This window comes from Hevea brasiliensis, chromosome 1 (assembly GCF_030052815.1).
Source record: "Hevea brasiliensis isolate MT/VB/25A 57/8 chromosome 1, ASM3005281v1, whole genome shotgun sequence".
Classification (NCBI taxonomy): domain Eukaryota; kingdom Viridiplantae; phylum Streptophyta; class Magnoliopsida; order Malpighiales; family Euphorbiaceae; genus Hevea; species Hevea brasiliensis.
This window is the reverse complement of record NC_079493.1, coordinates 24634892-24646939: the sequence shown is the minus strand read 5'-3', so window position 1 is coordinate 24646939 and position 12048 is coordinate 24634892.

Below are 12048 nucleotides of genomic sequence, written 5' to 3'. Positions count from 1 at the left end.
AAAACCTAATTTACCTAGAATGCACCGAGGGTCGATATATTAGGTTGATTAAGCAAACAATAGCATTCGGTGAATTACTTATCAAGCATTATCGTTAGAGACAGTTTAATCAAGTACTGAAACACTTCAAATTGTGTTTCTCAGTTAGCAAAGACTCAGGAAAAGGGAAGGAAACACTGAGTCAAGGCCAGGAGACAATTATCAGAGGTTTGTGCACAACAGTTATTTCTTTTGAATTATTTTTCAATTGAAATAAATTATGACTATTTGTATATTATTGTTTTAAATTGTGAAACTGTGAAAAATTGTTTGAATGATATTTGATGGATACTTATTGATTGAAAAGCATTGTAAATGGTTTGAGACTGTGGAAAATTTGATTTAGTGTGCTTTGTGAAAATTTGAAGTTAATTATGAAATGTGTTGCCACCCTGTGAATGAAATTATGACTTTGGGAATATTATTTGAAAATTATTATGTTGCCTACTTTGTAAATGGAAATTTTGAGATAAATTGTGTTTAGTGGTATCGGAGCAAAGTAGGGAAGACGATACGTAACGCCTACGATTCTTGGGAACTCTCACGCGTGAACCCAGGAGCTTGAAGGGATGGCGATACGTAACGCCTGCAAGTGCTCTGATAAGTACTACCCAAGGGCTTGCAGGGACGGCGATACGTAACGCCTGTAGGTGCTTTGATAAGTACTCATTATATAGCTAGCTTCCTCCCTCATTGATTTCGATTATTGGGGTGAGTGTTTCTTGCTGTGGTGTACAACACGACATGTGTGAAAAATTGTGTCATGACTTAAGTTGTGTATGAATTGGCAACACTGTATTCTTAAATTATTTGACTAAATTGTGTTATTATGAGCTTTGATAATTTGTGAAATGGAGTTTAAATTCTTATTGACATTCACTGTCTTCTGAATTTAACTATGTTTTGATTATTGAGATTTATTGTGATATTGTGTTAAATTCCTTATGACATTCATTGTCTTGAATTTAACTATGATTTTAAGTATCCACTATTTAAATGATTTATGATTCGTGATTTAAAGTTGTATTTGGTTAATGTTGTGCACCACTGAGACATTGTCTCAGCGATAGCTTTTCATTGCTGTCGCAGGTAGACAGACGGACAGGGCAGCGGATTAGGCTGCTAGTACATCCAGCGAGAGATTATCTGGTATAACGAGTATACCACATTTTGCATTTTGTACTGTAATGTATGTTCACTGTATGTATATATTATTTTTGGTTTTGAGCAGTTGTAAATTAAAATTGTACATTTAAGTTGTAAAGTAAATTATGAGTTATTTTGGCTTGTAAAAATTGTATTATATTTCTTTTATCACAGTCTTTGAAAAACTATTGTGGATTTGAGTTGAGAAAATATATTGTGTTGTTTAACTGTTGGAGTTGAGAATTGGAAATATATTGAAGTGCTTTTTTTACAGGTTTTTGAAGAACTGTTTTATCCAAAATACAGAGGGCACTCTGCCAAAATTTTTACAGAAATTACTAATAGTCCAAATGAGTTAACTGTTTCACTTCAGTTCACAAATGTTTTTAACACCTGTAAATAGTGCTCACCACTATAAAAGAAGTAAGAAAAGTTTTTAAAATCCCTTGTAGTGTATTTAATGGGTTATCAGTAGACGGAGTTGGTAATTCATTAGGTATACTACGGGATCATGTTATGCCTTACAGAGGGGTAGGGTGTGACACAAGCACTTCACCTTGGGGTGCTCCTGTTCTGTTTGTGAAGAAGAAGGATGGATTCCTAATATTGTGCATTGATTATAGGTAGTTGAATAAGGTGACCATCCAGAATAAATATCCACTTCCTCATATTGATAACCTATTCGACTAGTGACAAGGAGCGAGGTACTTCTCTAAAATAGACCTCAGGTTAAGTTATCATCAATTGAGAATCCGAAATGAGGATGTGCCGAAGACATTGTTAAGGACAAGATATGATCATTATGAGTTCTTAGTGATGTCTTTTGGACTCACTAATGCACCAATGGCCTTCATGAACTTGATGAACTGGGTGTTCAGGCCGTTTCTATACCATTTTGTCATCATATTCATAGATGACTTTCTAGTATATTCACAGACCGAGGAATAACATGTGTGGCATTTGAGGATGGTGTTGTAGACTTTGAGGGAGCACCAGCTATATGCAAAATTTTCAAAATGCGAATTTTAGCTTGAAAGCATCTCATTCTTGGGACACGTGGTTTCTAGTGAAGGTATTCAAGTGGATCCTAAGAAAGTTAAGGCAGTAACTAATTGGCTTAGGCCTACAACCGTCACTAAAGTGCAGAGTTTTATAGGCCTAGCAGGTTATTACAGGCGTTTTGTGCAGAATTTCTCCAGGATAGCAACTCCCTTAACTAAGTTAACTCAGAAGAATATCCCATTCATCTGGACTGATGAGTGTGAGGAGGGTTTCCAGAAGCTTAAGGAGTGTTTAACTATAGCCCCTCTATTGACATTATCGGTAAGTGGTGAAGGGTATACCGTGTACTGTGATGCCTCCAGAGTTGGTTTGGGGTGTGTTTTAATACAGCATGGAAAAGTGGTGGCTTATACTTCAAAACAGCTAAAGAGGCACAAGCAGAACTACCCCACCCATAATTTGGAAATAGCGGCTATAGTCTTTACATTAAAGATCTAGAAACACTACCTGTATGGCAAAGTGTGTGAGATATACACTAACCATAAAAGCTTGAAGTACATTTTCCAGTAAAGGGATTTAAATTTGAGGCAAAGGAGATGGATGGAACATCTGAAGGATTATGATTGTACCATCCAATACCATCCTAGAAAGGCGACTGTGGTGGCAGATGCCCTGAGCAAGAAATCTTCTAGCAGCTTGGCACACATATCTAGTGAAACGAAGCCGTTAATTTAGGAGTTGCATGGGTTGATGGATTAGGGACTAATCTTGGATATATCTGATAAGGGTGCACTGTTGGCATATTTCAGAGTGAGGCTCAACCTACGGGACAGAATTAGAGTTTCCCAACACAGAGACGCGCAACTAATAAGAATTGTAGAATTTGGGTTTGGTGCAGATGGTGCTTATAACACCCCTTTACCCGATCTACAGTGTAGTCGAGCAAAGGAATGCCACATTGTATGCCAAAGTACCTGATCTTATCTTACTCATTTTATTTGTTGTCCATATTTCATTTAAATTTAATTACAGGAATTTTATGCAGAAAAACTGCAAGAGTTTTCTCGCATTATTAACATTTGACCTGTTCAAATATCTCAACAAGAAAATCTCAAATTTGTATCAATTCAACATCTCAAATCATATTTCCATATTCATTCACATAATCATTTCCATCCATGAGTTTGCTTTATTCCATTTCATTTATTTACATAATGTACATAATTATTACACAACTTAAAATTTAGTTACAAACTTTATATTTGATTACAACACATGTGGTCATGTATAATTGTGGGCCAATAATATATATACCAAAATGATGTGTGGAGGTGACACTGACTTCTACTGCATATCAGCTCAAAACTCCCTATCCCAGAGTCTACTGGACCTTATCACATGAACCTGAGCGAGGAAAAACCCATCACGCTATGCACTTCTACTTAGTGGTACAATAAAAATAATAAAGTACAATATAGAATAAAAAATAATAATTTCTACAATTGTATGAAAATAAGGCAATTGCACATTTGAACATTCATAAGTCATTCAAGAGCAATGTAGAATTTGAATTTTCTAATTCTGTAGTTATTTCATATGTTTAACAGCATACGAATTTTAAATATTTTTCACAATATTTTTCTTATTCCCTCATGTTTACACAACTTTTGTGATTTTTGGAAGCATTTGTATGTTTGGGATCTTTCCCTTTCTTTATCTTGATATTCAACTTCTTTAATTTATTTTAGTGCTCAAGTAACCTTTAATCAGATTGTTTGTACTGGATATGTGAGTTTTACTGGCACTGGGCACTCGGTGCATGGGCCATCATACTGTCAGATACATCAGTGCCTACCGAGTATGTAAATGTAATTAGGCATAAAAGCCAAAGGAATAATCATATCGGACACTCAGTGCCTGCCAATGATTATTCAAAGTGATCATGAACATGGGATAACCATATCAGACACTCGGTGCCTGCCAATGGTATTCAGGCATAAAAGCCAAATACAGTACTACTAATCTCATCCCTTCTTAGCATGCCAATCTATCCAACCCTTACACTACTGTCTAGGCATACTCGGGCTAATTTATCATTATTAGCAAGTCAACATTCTCATTATTTCATCATTCATTCATCATGGGAGCATAAGTCTCAAAATACAATTTCATATGTCATTCATGTTTTTCATCCCATTGGCATTCATTACCATTCATATTTTAAACTATTATGTTAACATTTCATTGTTTCCAGATTTATTGCCTCAATTTCTTTAACAATTTGGACCAAGGTATAGTTTGAATTAGGCCACACATTCTTTATGAGATTTATAGATCTATATTTTAGGTTTATTTTGGCTTTAGAATCATTCAATTTGCATTTGTATAGCTCAAATTATAGCCATTTTACCAAAGCTAGTCCAGTGACCAATTTCCAGTTTTCAAGGCATTCCAGAATCCAGGCAGATTCTATACCCATTTTGTCAAGCTATTTTGGATAGGTTTCAGTCAAAATTTAATTTTGTGTTCTTCATATGAATTGTTCTTCTGTGTCTTAGAATTACACAGATTTAAGAATCACTCAATTTGGGTTTTTGTAGAGTGCGTTATAGCTAAATTATCAACCCTTGTTCAAGGATGCAGTATCCTGTAGTTTCCAAGTTTCCAAGTTTTTGCCTCAGTTTTGCATTCAACATTTTAATATTCAACACCCAGAATTTAGGCAAGGTCCCTAAAGTAAAGTTGTAGGCCTATATCTTAGGTTTCCATAGCATTTTGAACTACCTCAATTGGAGTTATACAAAGGGAGATATGCCTGGTTTACTACACGAAGGTCACAGGGCAAATTGTTGGGATTGCAGGAAATTCTAGTTTTAGCCATTCTAAATTGCTCTAGGAATTTAACCAATTTACCCTAGGAATTTGGTCTGGGTCAAAACACAAAAGTTATAGGTATAGGTTTCATCTTTAATTTGGCTTTGGTTTTACAATAATTGGAGCTGTGTAACTCAAGTTATGAGCAATTGAATTCACTGGACTCAAGTTGTCTAAAACTAGTCCCAATGCACAACATTACATCCATACAATTGGTTTGTCATATCATTAACATTTCCCAACCATTACACATCAAATAAGCATCATATATGCATAAATGTGTCACAAATAAGGAAAACCCTAATTTAATGAAACCCTAATTCAATTTTCCCTAACTTCAAAATTCATCAAATCTAATAGCAATAACCTTATTTTCAAGCTTTAATTAATTCCACTTAGCTTCCAATCGAACCTAAAAACTTGATCTTTCAACTTGAGTTCACCCAATCGAAATTCCTCTTCCTTCATTACAATCCATAATTTCAATTATTTCAAAAGAAAAACCCACAATCAAGCTTAAATTTCATGAATTCACCATTAATAAAGCTTAGAACATAGCTTACCTTACTTGATCACACTTCCTCTTCACAAATCCTTCCAAATTCCTTTGAATTCTTATGTGCTTCCTTCAAATTAGGGCTTAATTTAGTGTTTCCTCTTAATTTTTTAAGAAAATTGTGGAAGAAAACAAGGGTTTCAAAGCTTGAAATGAGCTTTAATGGAGGAAAAATGAGAGAGAAAGAGAGAGAGAGTGGACGGCTTGGAGAAGGAACAAGGAGGTGAAGATGAAAATGAGGCATGATGAGGTAAATATGACTTAATTTATTTTGTCTCTATATTACATAATTATCCATTTAAATTTAATTATAATTATAATTATAATTTCCAATATTTATTCTTCCATTACTATATTTCCATTTTCATTCTCATTATTTTTCACGCTCTTTTCAATTAATTAAATTCTATTCCAATACATTAATCTCACTTAATTTAATTGACGTTTTGATCAAAAGTCAACTCTTTAAGTGAAATGACTAAAATGCCCTTCATCGGGTTATATCCCATCTTTTTCAATAATACTAATTAAGTCTATAACCTGATGGTCACTTCTGTTTTTATTCTGCTTATCTTAATTAATTTCTATCTCATTTTTTGTCATTGAGCTAGCTTTGAGTAATACTATTCACAGATCGAAAATAGTACTATTCAGAGCTCGAATTTCTTGGGATGTTACAGTGCTCTTATGCAAGGCTCCAGGATATGTGTGCCAGATGTGGATAACCTTAGAGTTAAAATCATGCAAGAGGCGCACTGCACACCCTATAATGTCTATCCAGGCTCTACCAAGATGTACCATGATGTGAAGGACAGGTACTGGTAGAATGGCATGAAGAGAGACATAGCAGACTTTGTGTCCAAGTGCTTAAGTTGTCAAAAGGTGAAATTTGAACACTAGAGGCCATCAGGGAAGCTGCAAGAGCTCCCTATTCTAGAATGGAAGAGGAAAATGATCACAATGGATTTCATAACTGGGTTGCCTCGCACCATACGTGGATATGATTCAATATGGGTGATAGTGGATCGTTTGACCAAGTCAGCTTATTTCTTACCTGTGCGAAACACCTACTCTGTTGCCCAATATGCCAAGCTGTATATTAGTGAGATAGTCAGATTAATGGAGTTCCTGTTTTCATAATATCTAATAGGGGACCCCAGTTCACTTCTCGATTTTGGAGAAAGCTACAGGAGGCACTTGGCACACAGTTAAACTTTAGTACCACCTTCCACCTTTAGACAGACGGGTAATCCAAAAGGACAATTCAGACACTATAAGACATGCTTCGGATGTGTGTCCTGGATTTTGGAGGTCAATGGGATGATCAGCTACCTTTGGTGGAGTTTGCCTACAATAACAGCTATCATTCCAGTATTGGGATGGCACCCTATGAAGCACTGTATAGCATGCAGTGTAGATGTCCTTTGTGTTGGACAGAAATGAGTGAAACAAAGGTGCATGACCTAGATCTGGTGTAGTACACAGAAATGGTTCCTAGGATCAGGGAACGCTTGAAGACTGCTTTTAGCAAACAAAAGAGCTATGCAGATCCCAGGCAGAGGGATGTAGAGTTTTGTAGTGGGTGATTATGTATTCCTAAAGGTCTCTCTGATGAAGGGAGTTATGAGATTCTGGAAGAAAGGCAAGCTAACACCTCGATACATAGGGCCTTTTGAGATTATTGATAGAGTTAGAGCAGTAGCCTATCGATTGGAGTTATCACCCAGTCTTTCTTATGTCCACGCTGTGTTTCATATTTCTATGCTCAGGAAATACATACCTGATCCTACCCGTGTGCTGCAATCGGATACAGTGGAGTTGAATGAAGACTTGACTTTTGAGGAGGAGTCAGTAGCCATAATGGACTACCAGGTGAGGCAGTTAAGATCAAAACAGATCCCTATGACTAAGGTTTTGTGGAGGAGCCAATCAGTGGAAGAATGCACTTAGGAGTCAGAGCGGAACATGCATAGCAAGTACCTTTATTTGTTCAATGTGTAATTCTATTATTTTATTCTGCCTTATGTAAAATTCGAGGACGAATTTTCTGTAAGGGGGGAAGAACATAAAACCCCTAATTTTTAAAATACTTATTTTATGTATAAATGTTAATATTTTATTTTATTTAAAATTTTGAGAATTTATTTGAAATTTTTTTAAATTTTAGAAATCAGGTTTGATTTTTCAAAGTCAATAAACTTTGTTAATTTTTAAAAATTAATTTAAAGACCACATGGAAAAACTAAAAATATATTTGGACTCTAAATTTTTTTTTGAGTTTTCTGAAATTTTTTTCAAATTTTTGGGCATTGTTTTTGATTCTAGGACAGAGTAAAAATTCAAATTCGGGTATTCTAAATCAAACCGATCAAATCAAACCGAATTGAGTCGAGCTGGTCCAATCAGACTGGCCCTCTCTTTTTCTCCTCCTTTTTGCGTCGCGCCTGCACTCCCTCCCTCTCTTTAGTGATTTCTCTCTCCTCTCCTCCCCACCGCCGGCCACCACCACCTAGCCCTCCTCCACATGCTAGCGCACCATCTCTACCCTTCCCCGTCACCGGCAGCCCTCCAGATTGTAGGAAAAGTCGCCCTTTTCTCCCTTATCCGCACAGCGCGACACCTAACCTTTTCAGCCAAAATCCGGCTGATCCGGCTACCAATCAGACCAGGTTTTGTCCCAAACACCTTCTACTCATTGAGAGCTTTCCATAGACACCAAGAACACCAATTTTTATTGAGTAGATTGTCCAATTTTTGCCTGAAAAATTTGAGCCAATTTTTACTTTTGGGTTAAATTTCTCCCAAACAGGAAATCCCATGAGAAATCTGAGAGTACCAACGTGCTTTACACAACGAGAGCTTCGCAAGGATATAAAACTCAAAATTTTCCAACACCGAAATTTCGATGGGTCCCATGAACTTTATAGTGTTTTTTTGAGCTTCAATTGAGCTTAATTAATTCCGTAAATTTTTTTTTTACTCCTAGTGTTATGGGCTTCGTGTAGATACCCTCGTTTCACAGAAATTTGACAGTTGCTTGGGTTTATAATTTCAGGCTAGACAGACAGGCTGTCGAAAAAACTTCAAAACTGGGTCGAGATTATAGGCTATCCCACCATTTTCAGATGCCCCGGACGTGTCCCAAGCGTCGAAATTGGCCTAGGTAAACCTGAAACTTAAATTTTCTTAATTATTGAGTACCTAAATTAGATTAAAAATCTATAAAATATTTGTGATAGGTTAAAAAATTATTATTCCTTTTGTATTAGTTTAGTAATATTGCTAAGGACCACGAGGCAAAATTTTAGAATTTTTAAAACTCATTTAGGTGGTTTTTGCTAAAAGTTAGCTCCGGAAACTAAAATATAATTTTTTCATATTATGAGTTTTGACTGATTTGGAGGGCCCAGGAGGAGCCATATGTTATTAATGTATAGTGGTTAGAGTAGGGGGGTTATAGATTGTATCAGAGCCGGACCCCCTCTAGTAGATGTGTGGTTCGAGGACGAACCAAATGGAAGCTGGTAGGCCTGTGACGATTCGACCCGAAAAAGCAGTCCAATGAGAGCGGGGAGTGGCATAAGAGAGTAAACTCCTTGCAAGCTTCTAGGATAGCGAGGCTACCTAGGGCAGTGGAATGCGGGGCACAGGAATGAATTGAATCATACATTGAAATAGGAGAAACTAATCACTAAATGCGCCTTTTAGTGGAATGGCATGGAGAGTTGGAAGAACTCCGGTTAAGCGTGATCGCTTGAGAGAAACTTAGGATGGGTGACCTCTTGAGAAGTTCTTCATTCCACATATAGGACAAAATCATGATGCTCAAGAAGGGATAAGCCAAAGCGAATAATTCCTCTAGTAATTGGAGTAGGGGCGTTATAGGTATCATAACAAGTTTTCAATACAATAAATAAATAAATTTGAATGTCAAAATTATCATAAATATTAATTAATTAATCATGACCAACAATTTAATTCTAATAAAAAAAAGAAACTAACATATTCTAATATTTTAAGATTAATTTAATTAATAAGTGAATTTTTTTAACATATTAAAAATATTTCAATTTTTATTAATCTTAATTTGTATATAATTAAAGCTTTCACTTGCTAATTTATTATAGCACCAACTCTTAGGATAGTACAAGTGCATCTTCCCTTTAAAGAAAAGCTATATAAATTAATGGGTGAATTACTTCTTAGTTTATAGGTTATGTAAAAATTAACATGTATATTTTTTGACTTTTAAAAATTAATGATTTAATTCATATATATTAATTCTGATGGTAAGAGACACAGAGATAGAAACGACGTATTTTTTTAAGGGATTTTTTAATTGAGGGTAATATGGTCATTTTATACTTTATTAATGGTAATTTTTTACATTTATTAGACAAAGAGACCTTAGAAAGTAATTTATTTTATTTGGCATTGAATTTTAAGGTCTGAATTTACTTTTTTGAATAAAAATATTATTTTAGATATTATTAAAAAAAATAATTTAAAAAAAAAATTATTTTATTATTTTAGTATTATTATGGTTAAACTGATTAAATTTAATTTTTAATTATTTTTTAATATTCTCTAATTAATATATTTAAAAAAATAATTTTTTCGATAGAAGTTTTAACAGCAATATCAAACAGACCTTAAATCTCATTAGTATTTTATTGAGATTTTTTTTAAAAAAAATTAATTAAAATTAAAAAAATTACTTTTTATTTCTATAAATAATAATATTTTTTAATGTTCATAATGTATTTTAAAATTTTCATATGCTCTTATAATAAAAATTTTTCAAATAAAAGATTAATAAAATTTAAAATATAAAAATTATTAAATATAAATACAAATGAGTGTATAATATAAATAAGGTGTTTTGTTTTTTGTTTTTGTCTAAAATAAGTCCACTGCATCGTGTCCTTGCAAAAGCTTGTTTTGCTTAGCTGTGTTTGCAGGGCAATATCTCAATCTCAAATGATGTGTCTCCCATGGCCTACGTTTTCCAATGTCTTCTTTCTTCTTGGAAAAAAAAAAATGAAAAATCAAATCAATCATAATTACAATCGGATAATGCAAAAATGGTATAATAACCGATTTTACTTTTTTTTTTGTTTTATTTTACTTATAAATTATTAAATAATCAAATATTAATATTAATAATTAAAGAAAAAAAAAATTTTAATATATCATAATATTTTCAATTATTAAGTTTATTAAAAAAATCTACCAAAAAAAATTTTTAAAAATTGAAACATTAACGCTTTAATTGTTGAACCAAATTATGTAACTAAATCATTTGATCTCCACTAATTAAAAAAATTACCAAAATTTTATTTTGAGATTTAAAACCCTTAATTATAATTTACTGTGAACTCAAAATATAATATTTATAGGAATAATAATAAGTTAAATTTTTATGAGTATTTAATTCAATCGAACCTTAATAATACAGAATTGGATGGTATATAATCGAATTTGAAACGGCTTTAGATTTGAAAAATGATACTCATGGTGAGTTCATATCAAGTTTAGATTTTACATATTGATTATCTGTTACTCAAACTCATATATATATATATATATATATATATATATATATATATATATATATATATATATATATATATATATATATATATATATATATATTTTATTTATAATATTTTATTTTAAATAAAATAGAATTTAAATATTTTATAGAATTATTACATTTTAAATTATAAATTATTAATAAGAAATAATTTTTATGTAAATTATTAATTAAAATATATAAAATTAAATGATTCGAGTATTTTTTTGAATAATAATAATTGAATTTGGATAGATTTGAGTACTTAGAATAAAATTTTATCAACTTTGGGACGAATACAAGTTTTGAAAATATTAATCAGATTCGAATTCGGACAGTGTGATTTTCACGAGTACTCTATTCATTGTCATCCCTAAACATGTGTAATAAAATCTATATATAAATTATTTCATGACCCAAACTATATGATGGACTGGCACTAGGACTTGGGTTAGCATAAGACTCCCGAAATCTATAGTAAGCCTAACCATTCCTAACCCAAATATAAAGCCCATAAATATAGTCAAATTTAAAGAAGATAAACGGACAAAGTTGGGCCATAAATTAGACTATCCAACAGAGAGTATTAACTCATCTGGCTTGTAAATACAAAATATTATAATATGGGGAGCTCAGATTACCCTCACAATCCTCAAAGCAAATAAATAATGAAATGGGAGCTTAGCTCTCTCATCCAAATGAATAATCATCTTATGCATTCGAGCATATCCACGTAATAAGTTTACAACACCAAAAGATTAAGTTATTACAATCTCAGACAAGATTAATATACTATTGGTACATTCGGGTTCTAAAATATAAATCAAAGAAATAAAACACAATTAAACTTCTTCTG